Source organism: Marmota monax, unplaced genomic scaffold, assembly GCF_021218885.2.
Source record: "Marmota monax isolate L192 unplaced genomic scaffold, Marmota_monax_Labrador192_F-V1.1 WCK01_AAM20220418_F8-fsc00003, whole genome shotgun sequence".
Classification (NCBI taxonomy): Eukaryota; Metazoa; Chordata; class Mammalia; order Rodentia; family Sciuridae; genus Marmota; species Marmota monax.
The window spans coordinates 5,685,053-5,700,585 of NW_026694084.1; the positions used below are offsets into that span (position 1 = coordinate 5,685,053).

The 15,533-nt window shown below is 38.6% G+C and overlaps 1 protein-coding gene across 4 annotated transcripts in view; it reads left to right on the forward strand.

The window, feature by feature from the left end:
• The first annotated feature begins 8,311 nt into the window (after positions 1–8,311).
• Positions 8,312–15,533, forward strand: part of Cpq (carboxypeptidase Q) — a 463,439-nt gene continuing 456,217 nt past the window's right edge. The window contains exon 1 of one of the 4 annotated variants that reach the window (XM_046464739.2): positions 8,312–8,661. The gene's annotated coding sequence lies outside the window, so the exon portion shown is untranslated. Of the gene's footprint in view, positions 8,662–8,816; positions 8,957–15,533 lie in introns of those variants that run through there. The other 3 variants (XM_046464741.2, XM_046464738.2, XM_046464740.2) reach the window with 3 other exon arrangements.

Genomic DNA, 15,533 nt, shown 5'->3' on the forward strand with positions numbered 1-15,533 from the left:
CATTTTTTACTTATTCACTCCAATGAGCATTATGAACAGATAGAGTGGACCAACATAATATTATGTGGGATATCAAGTTAGTCAGGTGTTATTAAGACAGAGAATGGTAGAATTAAAATAGCGCTGAGTCAAGACTGTCCATTCCAAGTGAATATGACTTGTTTCTGATCCTCCTTTATAGTAGGGATGGAAGAGATTATATTTATCATCTTAATGACAACATACCATGTGCCTGGAACCATGTTAATCTGCTCTAGTGGAGGTAGCATATGGAAGAGCATCTTCAATTGGGGCTACTATTTGGCTGAATTTATAATAGTGCACTGTCATGTTCTAACTAGACTTGATTTTTAAGGCAAAAGAACTGTTAAGTAATATGGAGATAACAATGAGGACCACCATCTCTGTATCTTAAATATCTTTAAAGTGTCATTCTGACCTTCCTGTTATGAATTTTACTTTATAATAGTCATACCTACCTACTTCTGACATTTTATCACTGCTGCTTGGTTTCTATTGTCATTTTGAGATTCTATCATTTCTCAAAAGGAGCTCAGTTCTGTAAGAGTACCTCCTACTACCAGCCTTGAACCCCAGGGGGTAGCTTCTTCTGAGTTGCTAATTGAGAGGGTGCCTGTCTCATCAATCTATCCTAATTTCTTTAGTATTTTTTGTGGGCTTTCTAGCCTTAGGTTATGCTCATGGCATTGAGGAGGGTGGAATACAGAGTTGAATAAGAGACAGTTTACATGGTAGCACGTTCCCCTGTGTGGTACTTAGCATCTGGCAAGCACCTCAGGAGATGATGCTAACTAGTGTGCAGCCACACTGGCTTTTCAGAAAACTTGGAAAAACCACGCCCTATACTAAAAGATGCACAAGTTTCAAAACTGCCAAGGTAGATGGTGTAGCAAGGGATCCAAGTTTTAGAGAGGTGGGCCCCATGTTCAAGGGGGTCCTGTACCAGCTGGCTCTTCAGGAAGATAAGAAAGGTCCAATGCTTGGTAACTGCTTCCTTTTTCACCTCTCTCCTGAGAGGCAGAGGACATGAGGAAGCTGGACCTTCCACTCCTAAGATTCCCACTCATCCTGAAGCACAGAGTCAACTTTATTTAAGGATTCACTCCAACTTATTGATCTACATTAGAAAGTTCTTTTTTTTCATGTAAAGTAATAAAAGCTGTTTCTAGAAAAATTGGAAGTATCATACAAGGAAAAAGAAGAAATAAACACATCCATCCTATTACACAAAATCAAACACCATTTTGGTTCATTTTATTCTGGTGTTTTTCACATTTTATTAATACAGTTTTAATTGTATAAAGCATTTTCCCCCTACTTTAGACTTTGATATGAGCACAAAAGTATTTTTCCATTGTTTAAATCTGTGTGAACACACCAGGTGGGATACTACACAGCAATGAGTGCATTGTTTACTTGGTCATATCCTTGTTTGGGAATACACAGGTGCTCCTTGACTTATGATAGGGTTATGTACCACTAAACCCATCATAAGTTGAAAATACTGTAAGTCAAAGATGCATTTAAGGCATCTAACCTACATGACCATAGCTTAGCCTAGCCTACCTCAAACATGCTCAGAATACTTTCATTAGCCTACATTTTGGAAAAATCATCCAACACAAGCCTATTTTGTAATAAAACATGGACTGTCTCATGTACTTTATTGAATAGCTGTATCCAAAAAACGTTGTTGGTTGCTTTCCCTCGTGATGGCATGTGGCTGAATGGGAGTGGCAGTTTGTTGCCACTGTCAATATTGGGAGAGAATATTGGCCACATATTGCTAGCCTGGGAAAAGGTCAAAATTTAAAAATTCAAAGTATAGATGTTATTGAATCAGTATTATTTTCACACCATCACAAAGTTGAAAACTGTTAAATCATATCAGCATGAGTTGGGGACCATCTGTGTATGAAGTATATGACAAATGCATATATTTGTAAAATTAAAACTGTCAATATTAAGATTTTAAATTTAAAACCATATGCTGATATTTTTCATACCATGAAAAAATACTTGCAAGTCTAGTTCTTAGTTGCTGCATATTTCACTATGTGGATGTATCAAAACTATTATGAACTATCGTTGTATTAGTAGTCATCTAATGTATTATCAGTGTTTTGCTATACTAAATTAACCTGCTATATTTATAGAGTCATAGTACAGTGTTATTGGGTCAAGGAGTGTAACAAGGACAGCAAGCTGTTCAGCAATCCCATTGCTCCTTTTTCCTGGGCACACAACTAGATGACATTTCCCAGACCCCTTTGCAGTGAAGTGTGCCTGCATGACTGAGTTCTAACCAGAGCAAAGTGAGCTACTGCCAGGCCTGCTCCACAAAATGTTAAATGAAAATGCTGTATTCTTTCCATTTTTGCTGACTCAATGGGCATGTCCATTGAGAATGACCTTGGACATGTCCATTGAATCTAGCCAAGTCTCCATTAATTTTCAGGTCCTGAATGATTATATAGAGCACTTCTCTTCCTCCCCTACTCTCTTTAACACCCCCCACCCCTCATTACAAACACACATCCAAGACCTGAAATAATTCAGGAAAATCATATCTACAAGAAATGAACTTATATCTCATTGGAGTCATTATACACTATTTGCCTTAATGTTTAAATATTGTCTAATACAATCACATATTTTAAACTGTCTTTAAATATTTATATATTTTAACCTTTTTTAAAAACTACTATCTAGAAGGTACTACTAACATATATTCCCATCTGAAATGCATGAAGAAGCCTACATCATTGCCAGTATTAAAAATATATTTGCCACCTTTCATGATAAGATTGATTTATTATCATTAAATTTGCCTTTTAAAATTTTCAGTTGGGGCTGGGATTGTGGCTCAGTGGTAGAGTGCTCACCTGGCATGTGTGAGGCACTGGGTTCAATCCTCACCACCACATATAAATAAAAATAAAGATATGTGTCCACCTAAAACTCGAGAATTAAAAAATCAGTTGAATTTGATGATCAGTTGATACTGAATATTTTTCTGTTTATTAGTCATTTGCTTTCCAAAAACAACATTTTGGGGGCTGGAGTTGTGGCTTAGTGGTAGAGTGCTTGCCTAGCATATTCGAGGCACTGGGTTCAATTCTCAGCACCACATGTAAATAAATAAATAAAATAAAGGTTCATCAACAACTAATAAAAGTATTTTTTGAATGACATTTTCAAATGTGAAGTTGTAAAATTTTTAAAGATATTTTTTCAGGTATATCTTTCCTTTGGTGATGTATTTCATGTTTTAATGTATGTTTTTATATACAATTTGAAGTTAATACTCTATTGACCCAAAGATTCAAGTTTAAATTTTTGGTTAATATTTTAGAGGACCCCAAACTAGCACTATCATTTAAAGACATAACAGCATCTCATAACAGATGAGTCCAAGAAAAGAAAAAAGGAAAAAAGCTTGATTTAGTCCTATAATTCTGGGAAAACTAAATTGATAACTAGATAATTACAGAATAACACCTTCAAAATAAACATCAAGTAATTCCTTTGAAATTCTGATGCTGGGAAACAGGGCCAACACCTGGAATATTCTGTATTTACTTGGTTTTAGATAGTGTAATTTGGCTGCAACCCACTTTAATCAGGAGCAGTATTATAATGAAGTTAGCTCAACTCTTACATTGGCTTTGACTTAGGAGACATGTGTTACCATATTGAGTTTCTTATGTGCATTAAATGCTTTATTCCAAACACAATTGCTGCGCTGGTGTGTTCTCTGATGGGAGCGGAGGATTGAAGGTGGTGACTAGGATTCTAGATGTATAACCCATTCCCCTAGGCTTACATTTACCTCTCAATTCTCACAGGGCTCTGCAAGTCACCTGCTTCCCTGGCTATTCTGGTCAGTTCAGTCTCAATTATTATTAGGATTTATTATTCAAGTCTGTACTGAGTGCCTGTTATAGGCTCTGGGAATGTAATAGATAAAATATAAAATATCAAAATCCCTGGTCTTGAGGAACTTGCAGACTGTACACAATATACATGATTCTTATCACCTAGTATGTTGGAAAATGGTAAGGGCTATGAAAAAAATAACTAATAAACCAGGGGGAGGTCATTGCAGTGGTAGGGTTGGGGGCAAGGGGCTAGTTGCAGTATTACATAGGTGGTCAGGGCCTTAGGGAGAAGATGAGACTTGAGCAAAACCTGGATGGAAGCAAACAGGAAAACTGATCAGATAGGTGTCTAGGGAAAAGGAACAGCCAGTGCAAAGTTCGTAAGGAAGGAGTGTGCAGGGAGTTACAAGACAGAAAGTAGTATGACTGAAGTAACGTATATGTGGGGAAGGGGTAGGGAAGAGAGTTTGACCATGCAGTATCTTATAGGCCACTATACCCACTTTGGGTAAAACAGAAAGCTACTGGAGAGTTTGAACAAATGACATGATCTGCTTTTCCTATTCCTATGAAATATTGCTTACCCTGTAGGGCTGTTAATGAGGTCACAAAGCTCTTAGAACAGTGGCCAGATACTGTGACACATACCTGTAATCCCAGCAACCTTGGAGGCTGAGACAGGCCAGCCTCCACAATTTAGTGAAACCCTAAGCAACTTAGTGACACCCTCTCTCAAAATAAATAAATAAATAAATAAAAGGGCAGGGGATGTGGCTCAGTGGTATAATAAGTGCTATTGAATGTTCATTTGGTTAAACAAATAAAAACATCTTTGGAAAGACAATTTGGAATGTAGTGAGTAGCCTATGACTTAAAAGGGCATACTGAGTGTACCTTTTCCCCCACATCCTTGTCAACACTTATTGTTGTTTGTCTTCATAATAGCTGCCATTCTGATTGGAGTGAGATGATATCTTAGGGTAGTTTTGATTTGCATTTCTCTAATTGCCAGATGATGAACTTTTTTTCATATATTTGTTGATTGATTGTATATCATCTTCTGAAAAGTGTCTGTTCAGGTCCTTGGCCCATTTATTGATTGAGTCATTTGTTTATTTAGCGTTTAGCTTCTTGAGTTCTTTATATACCCTAGAAATTAGTGCTTTCTGATGTGTGAGAGGTAAAAATTTGCTCCCAAGATGTAGGCTCTCTATTCACCTCACAGATTGTTTCTTTTTCTAGGAAGAAACTTTTTATCCATCCCATTCATTGATTATTGATTTTAATTCTTGTGTCACAGGAGTCTTATTAAGGAAGTTGGGGCCTAATCTCACATGGTGGAGATTAGGGCCTACTTTTTCTTCTATTAGACGCAGGGTCTCTGGTTTTATTCCTAGGTTATTGATCCACTTTGAGTTGAATTTTGTGCATGGTGAGAGATAGGGGTTTAATTTCATTTTTTTGCATATGGATTTCCAGTTTTCCCAGGACCATTTGTTGAAGAGGTTATCTTTTCTCCAATGCATGTTTTTGGCACCTTTGTCTAATATAAGATAATTGTAACTTTGTGGGTTAGTCTCTGTGTCCTCTATTCTGTATCATTGGTCTACCAGTCTGTTTTGATGCCAATACCATGCTGTTTTTGTTCCTATTGCTCTGTAATACAGTTTAAGGTCTGGTATAGTGATGCTACCTGCTTCACTCTTCCTGCTAAGAATTGCTTTAGCTATTTTGGGTCTCTTATTTTTTCCAAATGAATTTTATGACTGCTTTTTCTATTTCTATGAGGAATGTCATTTTAATTTTGATTGGAGTCACATTAAATCTGTATAGTGCTTTTGGTAGTATGGTCATTTTGATAATATTAATTCTGCCTATCCAAGAACAAGATAGATCTTTCCATCTTCTAAGGTCTTCTTTGATTTCTTTCTTTAGGATTCTGTAGTTTTCATTATATAGATCTTTCACCTCTTTTGTTGATTCCCAAGTATTTTAATTTTTTTGAGGCTATTGTAAATAGGGTAATTTCCCTATTTCCTTTTTTGAGGATTTGATACTGATATACAGAAATGCCTTTGATTTATGAGTGTTGATTTTACATCCAGCTATAGCCAATATGGAAAGCAGTATGGAGATTCCTTGGAAAATTGGGAATGGATACACCATTTGACCTAGCTATCCCTCTCCTCTGTCTATACCCAAAGGACTTAAAAACAGCATATTACAGGGACACAGCCACATCAATGTTTATAGCAGCACAATTCACAATAGCTAAACTGTGGAACCAACCTAGATGCCCTTCAGTAGATGAATGGATAAAAAAAAAGTGGCACATACACACAATGGAATATTACTCAGCAATAAAAGAGAAAAAAAGTCATGGCATTTGCAGGTAAATGAATGGAGTTAGAGAAGATAATGCTAAGTGAAATTAGCCAATCCCCCAAAATAAATACCAAATGTTTTCTCTGATATAAGGAGGCTGATTCATAGAGGGGTAGGGAGGGGGAGCATAGGAGGAATAGACGAACTCTAGATAGGGCAGTGGGGTGGGAGGGAAAAAGAGGGAGCATGGGGTTAGAAATGTGGTGGAATGTGATGGATATTATTATCCAAAGTACATGTATGAAGACACGAATTGGTGTGAATATACTTTATATTCAACCAAAGATATGAAAAATTTGTGCTCTATATGTGTAATATGAATTGTAATGCATTCTGCTGTCATATATAAGTAAAAAATTAATAATAAAAAAGAGCATTCTGACATAAACCAAAATTATAAGATGATATGAAGTAAGCATAGAAGATAGTGGAAACACAAATAATGAACTCCCCTTACCGTGGTTATTATGAGCAGAGTCCAGTGCTTAAAGAGTGTTCCAGTTGGAGAGAGCAGTGCTAAGAGCTGAAGAGATACACAAATGTCCCTGTATCAAAGGCTTTAAGGCTCTGAAACAGATGTGAATGAAATGAATGAAAAACAATCAGGGAAAATGTTGTAGTGGAGGTGTAGTAAGGAGTGATTCATTTCAACTTGCACCTGGGGAGGCTTCATGGCAAGGGGGCCCAGCCTGATGATTTATTAGAGGGACTCCAGAATCATGTCGGCTCAATGTGGAATACTGACTTTGTACCTCACTAGTTGTATGACTTTACCTCTCTAATCCTCAATCTCCTCATTGGTAAAGTGGGATTATTAATGATGATGACAATAGTAACATCTAGCTCATAGAGCTGAAAAAAATTTCATTGAATCCATCTAATTCTTCAGTGCAAAGTACTCAGTAAAGGTCTAACACTTATTATTATCACATTATGAGTTGAACCTTGTGTGAGGAGAACTTCGATCAGCACTAAAGGGATAACATTTAGAAAGGCCCAGAAGTCCAAAAGCATCTGACACAGTTAAAGAAAACAAGTCAGTGCCACCTAAAGTAAGGTCACTAAAGCTAGTCTATGAACTGTTTTTTAAAGGTCCATTAAGAAGTACAGAAACTGAGAGTAAGCATTTAGAACTATTTTTAAATTGAAAGAATAGTTTTCTACTTGTTTCAAACTTCTTTTCTCGTTCTAAGAAAACCTAGGGCTTATAGTATTTTATGTTTTTATGTCACTTTTACTAGCATGTTTATTGTATTTTACAAAATATAATAGCCATGAAAGATTGAACATAATAAAAAGTTGTTCTTTACTCAAGATTGTTTGAAATAAAAGTAATTTAATGGGCTGAATATGACATCTAGAAATGATCATGGAAAGACTTACCAGGGCCCCATTGTGAGGGTCTTTGAATGCCTTATAGAGTTGATACTTTGTGCAGTGGGCCACTGGAGTCATTAAAATTTAGAAGCATTTTAAACCAAGGTTTATGTGTATGTAGGTGAATGGGCTTTGTACCTTTTTTGTGTGTGTTTAGTGAGCATGTGATTTTTCTTTTTATTTTTTTTAAGTGTGTGTGTGTGTGTGTGTGTTTGGTTTAGAGGAGAGACTGGAACTGCTCAGTGTTTCACAAAGATAACTGTTTGTATTTGATAAGAGTTTGATTAAACAAAAGAATCTAGATAATCAAAACATAAAACGTTGACAATACGTGAGCACATACTTTTGTGACCAGAAATGCATGTGACTGTTGAGATAAGGTACACCGGGTAATTGGATGAGTCAACTCTCTTCTTGGGCACCCTTATATAATTAATGGAGAGAGAGAGAGAGAGAGAGAGAGAGAGAGAGAGAGAGAGAGAGAGAGAGAGAGAGAGACTTTCTCATCTCCTAGTTTGGGTCATCTCCTTTCCCCTCCATCATCACTGGCTCTCAAACAATCCTGGAGCTAGCAGGATGGGGAAATAACGGTTTAATAATCGCTTCCCGTGGGAGGTGTTTGACAGCTCATAAAGCAGTTTCCAGACGCCGGTCTTGGGGCTTCGTGGACGGCTTGCCCTTAGCCACACTCAGAGAAAGAAAAACACGGGTCCACTTTTCCTTTCAGCTGCGGAGGCCCATCCTTTCCCACCTGCAGAGATTTCTTAAAGCACCTCCACTACCGTCGTGCCTCAGCCCTGTGCCTTCTGGTGGCCCTGACGCAGGCCTGACCAGAGGCCACAGCTTCAGAAAAGCACCAAGCCCAGAGCCCAGGCCCTGCAGACCCAGGTTTGAAGGCGACGCCCGCGTCTCGGTCGCCCCTATAAGCAGCAGCTAGGCCAAGGGTCCGGGAACTCCGGGTGACACCGATTTTCCAACAGGAACCAGAACCTAGAAGGTGGGGAACCATCCGGCGGACTGGTGGCCCCGAGGTCGCCGGACTCAGGGGGGAGACCCCCAGGCGTTCTGGACCAGGCACCCGGAGTCAGGCTTCCCGGTCCCGCCTCCCGGCCCAGGACGCGGGGGAGGGGCGGGGGGGAGGGCGACGGTCAAAGTCCGGTTTGAGGGTGTGGCCGTCGCTACGTCAAATCCCGCAGCAAGCCTCCTCTGGGCGCTGCCTCCTCTGGGCGCTGCCTCCCCTGGGCGCTGCCTCCGCTGCCTCGGCCGCCTTCGCCCAGGAGCTGCCCGACCAGGTGCGTGCGCCACGGCCCGGCCGTGCCCGCGGGCGGCTGCGCCAGGCCCAGGCTCCTCCTGGCGGGCGGGCCCGGAGAAGGGGACAGGTTTTCAGCACCTCTCATTCGCAGGAGCGACTGAAGGACGGGACTAGGGAGCCACTGGGAGTCGGCCCGGGCCTGCCCCTTTCGTGACACTGGAGGCCCGGGCGCTGGAAACCTGGAAGCCCCAGGACGTGGGGGTGGAGGGGGAATCCGCGCGACAGCAGCGAGCTCTGCCTTCCTTAGCAGCCCTTTCCCACCGCGGCCTCACTCCGCCTGGGCCCCGGGCCCCAGCCCCGAGCCACCCGCGGAGCTTCCCTCAGGCCCCAGCTGCAACATTCTTAGTTCCTTCGAACAGCCAAGGGGCTCGATCGGGGCACTTTTGAGGTTCCTTTCACTTTGTACCTAGTACTTGTGCTTTTGGTGTGAGTGTCCAGTTTCCACTCCTAGACTCTATGTTGCATGAGGGTCAGGCCCACGCCTGGCTTGTCATCACTGCTCTGTAATGACATGAATATCAATATTCAGGCGTAGACCTGAATGAATGAACAAGTTAAGTGATTGACTTATGTACGAGTAGAGCAGAATGAAGGAATATAGGAATGGATACAAATACCTATGAATACCTAGTTTGGGTCATCTCCTCTCCTCTCCATCATCACTGGCTCCCGAACAATCCTGGATATGCAGGCTTATAATTTGCATTTTCTGATAGTTTTTCCAAAGAGTTGTGTAAGTGTTGCACTTTTACAAATGGAGTCGTTCTGATTGTCATTACTTAAAAGGAATTCTATGCTATTGTTAAAGAAATAATCACCAGACATCCCCCTGATATTTTGCTTAAAACAAAATATACCTAGTCCTTAGTTTTCTTCTACATTGAGACTTTTGAAAGATCTTTGTCAACATGGTGTTATTTAATATATTTCTAAAAGATAAGTTTAGATTTAAAGGTAGAACCACATGACTCAGATTTGTTTCAAGAACCAAGAGTTTCTTTTGAATTCAGGATTGTGAAGAATCTTCTCTGTTTTCCTGAGACAGGTGCTGGTTCATCTGCAGGTGACTGAAGAAGGCTAAATATGGCCCAGAGAGGAAAAGAGGGACATTTATCCATGTGGGAACACATAGTACATGAAAGACTGCTTTAACAATTGGTCAATGAAGCAGTTCTGTTCTATGTCAGAGTTCCAGAAAAGCTGGATGACCTTGGATCTCACTTAATCTTTTTAGGTTTTAGTTTCTTAATTTCCAAGAGGAGGGAACTTAGCTGGGTCTCCTTTGTGAGTTAAATTTGGGGGATTCTATTTTATCCTGGTTAGAGAGTGCAGATCATTTCTTGGAGTTCTGCTAATTTCACTGGTCTGCTTGGCATTCTGCAGAATCTTGTTATTTTCTTCTCTGCAAATTACAGCTCATTTGCTTTCCTCTCAACATTTGCAGAAAGAGGAACTGAGACCCTGGCTGGTAGGAAGAAATGAGGGAAAGACTTTGTTCTACATTGTCACAGGCTTCCCACCCTGGGTCTAACTTGTTTCCAATGCAAACCAGACAGAAGATGCCATATATTTCCACTTATCTAGGGAGTTGTGTCACTGTTAATTTGCATGCATTTGAGATTAGTTATCACAGATCACATTTTGGAGCTGAAAGGACCTTGGAGATTTTTAAAAGGCACTTAAAAAGTCATTTTACATACATATTAAAATATTTTTGCACGCTACATTTAACAAACACAAAGTCCAAAAATAAAATTAATGTTACCTACTTCAGTTATTTCAAGTCTGCAGGAAGAAGTGGAGCAAATGTTTTGCTTTGTGAAAAAGACTGATTTTCTCAGGCTCTTTTCCCAAAGAGCCAGTTATGGGGTCATGTGTCATTTAGGCATGGAATGTCACAAAGATGATATTTATGGAGCACTGACCATGTTCGAGGCACTGGTATATTTAACTTTTTTTACTTATGTTGGCTCATTTAATCCTTACTGTAAATTTAAGATCTGGGTACAATTGTAATCCGTGTTTGACCTTCCTAAATAGGAACAGTACTTGCAAAATGGAAAAATCAGGACTCAAAATACAAGCAGATAGAGGCAGGATTCCTCCCAGAAACACAGACAGTTCCTGCTAGGAAAGCCTGTGTCTTGTTGAAGAGTATGGTCCAGAATGAATGCACATTCTGGGGCCTTGAGGATAAGTGAATTTAGAATGGAAACCCAGGAGCGGAATGATAAAGACTGAATTATAAAGGAGTTGGTTTTGTTTCATTATATTGAAAAGTATTGACTTCTATTGAGATTCTAGCAGACTGTGATACTTTGACCTAGGTGCTCATGTATTGTAATTTTACATGTGTTCAGTCTTAACAATTTGGAGAGTATAAAGTGCATGACATTGAGAGTTGTCTTCAGTGAGTGGCACTTGAGAGCTTTGAGGCATGAGTGCCAAGCACTGTTGTTTCTTGGGCTAGCTTTGTGTACTTGGGAAGGTGCTGCCTGCCAACCCCTTCATAAGGAGGACAGTTCTTGGTGCAGACAAAGCCCAATGCCTCCATTTCTGTAATCCAGGGACAAGACAGTAAGATGGGTTTCCAGGATCCTTAAAAATTTACAAGAGCAAAGGACCAAAAAAAAAAAAAAGTCCATAAAATAAGTGAAAATAATAATAATAATAATTATTATTATTATTATTATTTTGTCAACCAGGTTTATCCTCATGGAAAGCAGAGACAAATTGTGAATGCCTGAAAATCTGAGAGCTGATGCCAATTTGATTTAGCTCAAGAAGCTGAAACTTTCTGCCCTGAAGGCTGGTGTGATGGAATAGACCTTCCCATTGCTTGCAATATTATGGGAAAAAAAAAAGCCAAACAAACAAACATTAAAGAAACAATTTTTATTACTTGCCCTGGAGCTGGAGCTTTAAAATGTATCTTCTCCCCCTACCCTTCTTAAACTACTTGGTTTTTAAAAACAAACAACCCAATTCATGTGTTAGCTGCAGTCAGAATATTGGTCCTTTCTCTTTATTCCTGGGCTCCTTTCTTTAATGCAACAAAATAATAGGACTGGTGTGCTTCTAGGTCTCTGGAATTTTTCTTCAGTTCTTATTTTATTCAGCAAATATTAATTTTCATAACCATTTACCAAATGTGTACTATGTGCCACATAAAGAATGGGATACAGAGTTTCAGGAGAAGAGTGACCCATTACAAATATTTGCACCCCATATGTAGAAGAGGAAAGTGGTGTGGTTGGAGCTTTGAAGTGTGTTTTGAGGGGAGAGGCAGCTGTGAAACATCCAGGTATGGATGCCCAGAGAGCCTTGACCCTAGCAGAGCTGTCACATGGTGGAGACTTCTGTCAAACATTATAACAGGTCCTCGGACTAAAAAGGCACATCAGTTCGATATCTCACTTAAACAGAAGAAGGAAGAAGCACATTTGACTTGACTAGTGACCATTACATTGTATTTCAGGAGAGTTCTTAGACATCAGATCCTTATGTAAATTTCAGTGAAGAAAGGTTGGAGACTTGAACAACAAGGAATACTGCAAGCCATCAAGAGAGACTGTTATAGGGAAACAGACAGTTTCTTTCTTTGTTCAAAGAAACAAAGATAAGGAAACTGCAGGACTGTAACAGAGAATGGTGATTGCTAAAGATACAAGTATGGACAGATTTGGAAAACAGAAGAAAATCGAGCTGACTTTTCCAAATAACTGTACTTCTCTAAAGATAACACTGTTGCAAGCTTTGATTTCTCATCTTACTCAGTTTGTCAGGAAGACAAACAGGAGATTGTTCAGAGGTGTGCAAGTTGTCTAGAGAGTTGATCTTATTTTGCAGAGAACGTGTTGGGAGACTTTGAACTAACTGAAGAATAGCAGAGGAAGAATAAGATGGAAAGAAAAAGGGTAATGATTAGGAAGAAGTTTTCAGAACATTTATCAAATTTCAAGAAATGGTTGTTAATAAGGAAAAGGTTGCCTGGTGCATTGTATGTTGGTGTAGCAATATTAGATTTTCTTGGAAAAAAGATTAGTGTAGTACCTTGTATTTAAAAAGCAACTTTACATTTGATTACAAACATGCTCAGATGTAGATGTAGCCAGGGACTATTATCTTTCTCTTACAAACTCACAATCTGGTATTAAGGTTGTATCACTGGCAATAACTCTCAGCCTTCTGACTTTCAGTCCACTGCTCTGACTGTTGTATCAAAGTCTCGCTTTGCCTTGGAGCCTTGGTTTCTTGCAGTGTATCCCCTCAACCTCTACCATGTCACATCAAATAAAAGTAAAGCAGATGGTCTTTGAAGGCCAACAGAGTAAAGATCTTCAGGGGGAGAGGCATTGATGGAAAGGATGCTTAGTACAAGTTCTGATGAATAAATGAAGGGTTGTATTTAGAGAACATCTGTGGAAATAAAATGACACTTTCAATGCAACAGGCAAGTACAATATGTAATCTTACAAATCAATCTTCTATGATATATTATCTGAATAAATCCATTTTTTTTAAAGTTTGCTTAAAGCAATATACATCTCTAACATCTAACTTTATTACATGTGAAGACTTTCCTGACTTGGATATCAAATATGAAGATGGGAAGCTGGATCCCCAAATTATTAGAGACTACACATTGAACATAATGATTTTCAGTTAACTTCATCTAGCTACTTTTACTGCTTACCATGCACCTACATGGAGGGCACTGGATGGAATGAAAGACAAATCCAGCCCTCGCGCTGCCCTCAGTTTAACTGTGGAACCTGCAAGTCAGTTATAATGTATCCATCCATATAGTGGGTTAGGGCAGGGAAACCAGAAACTCTTATGGCCCTTGAATTCTATATTAGTACTAAAATGAAACCAAGTGTCCTTCAAAATAAAGGGCATTACATTAAACCCAGAGTTATTTTCTATTGATAAGATATAAAAGCTAGAAGGAAGAGGTAGTTGTGACTTTTTATGAGTCAAATGTTTAAAATGTATATCTTCAAAATAAACAAAACAAATGAAAGTATGAAATACTAGAAAGCAATTTGTAGGAGACCTTAGGTTTTTTGTTTTACATGATAAATAAATTAGACAAAGCTAAATGGAAGATTTGAATAATATAACTAAGGAGATTGAAGACTATAATTCATGAGTGAATAGGGATAAGAAATGTTTCAATAATATGAAATTTCAGTTGTGGTAATTTGTGTAGGGCAGACATGACTAGTGGTCATGAACTCTGTTAGTTTTTGTTTTTCTGGAAAATTTTTATTTATTCCACATTTCTGAAAGATAGCTTTGCCAGGTAAAGAATTTTTGTTGGCAGTGTTTTTCTTTCAGTGTTTTGAATATATTATTCCATTCTCTTTTGATCTGCAAGGTTTCTGCCACAGATAGCTGTATTGAGACTCACTTTTTGTAATACGTTTATGTCTTGGTTCCTTTTAAACTTTCTTTTTTGTCTTTGATTCTTAATAGTTTGACTGTTATGTATATTAGTGAACTGCTCTTAAATTGGAGACTTCCATACTTCTTGTATATAGATATTGGCAATATTGGCATCTTGTACCAGATCTTGGAAGTTTTCAGCCATTATTTCTTTAAATATGCTTTCTGGCCATTTTTTTTCCCTCTATATTTTCCATTTGAAATTTCTATTATGTGAAGGTCATTTTTCTTGATGGAGTTTCACAATTTATTTTTCTTCATTTTTTCATTCTTCTTCTTTTTCCTCCTGTGACCAGAGGATTTCAAACGTTCTTTTTAAAAATTTTTTTAAACATTCATTTTTTAGTTGTAGGTAGAAATAATACCTTTATTTTATTTTTATGTGGTGCCAAGGATTGAACCCAGTGCCTCATGCATGCTAGGCCTCACACATGCTAGGCAAGCACTCTACCTCTGAGCCACACCCCCAGCCCCTCAAATGTTCTTTCTTTGCACTTACTCTCTTTTTTTTTTTCCTGCTTGACTGAGTCTGCTATTGAAGATTTCTGTTGGATTTTTTATTTTAGTCATTGTGTTCTTCATATCTATGATTTCTGTCTTTATCTTTTTTCTACCTTCTTATTTTGTTTTTATATTGTTTTCCAAATTTTATTTAATATTATATCCACATATTCTTGGAGTTCAGTGTATATTTCTTAACAAGGATAATTCTGAAATTGTTGTCTGTTATTTCACAGTGTTCCATTTCTTTTTTTAGGCCTGTTACTGGAGCTTGATTAGTATGTTTTGGTGATATAATTCCATAATTCTTCGTAATTCTTGTGTTCTTGGACTTGGTGTCTACACATTTGAAGAGAAAGACACCAGTTCTGGCCTTTGCAGATATTCTTTGAAAGCGATAGATCTTCAGTACTTAGTTTAGCCTGTGATTCTCGTAATGACCAAAGGCAGGCAAAACTTGTTGTTGGTTCTCTAGTTGTCTGAGCTGCTTTCAGTTTTCTGAGGTTAAGTGGGGCTGCTTTTTAGGCTCTCAGCAATCAGGTGGAACTTCCAGTTATGTGCTGTAATCCTCTCTGGTTGTGCAGAGTTGTTTGTGTGTTTCTGTA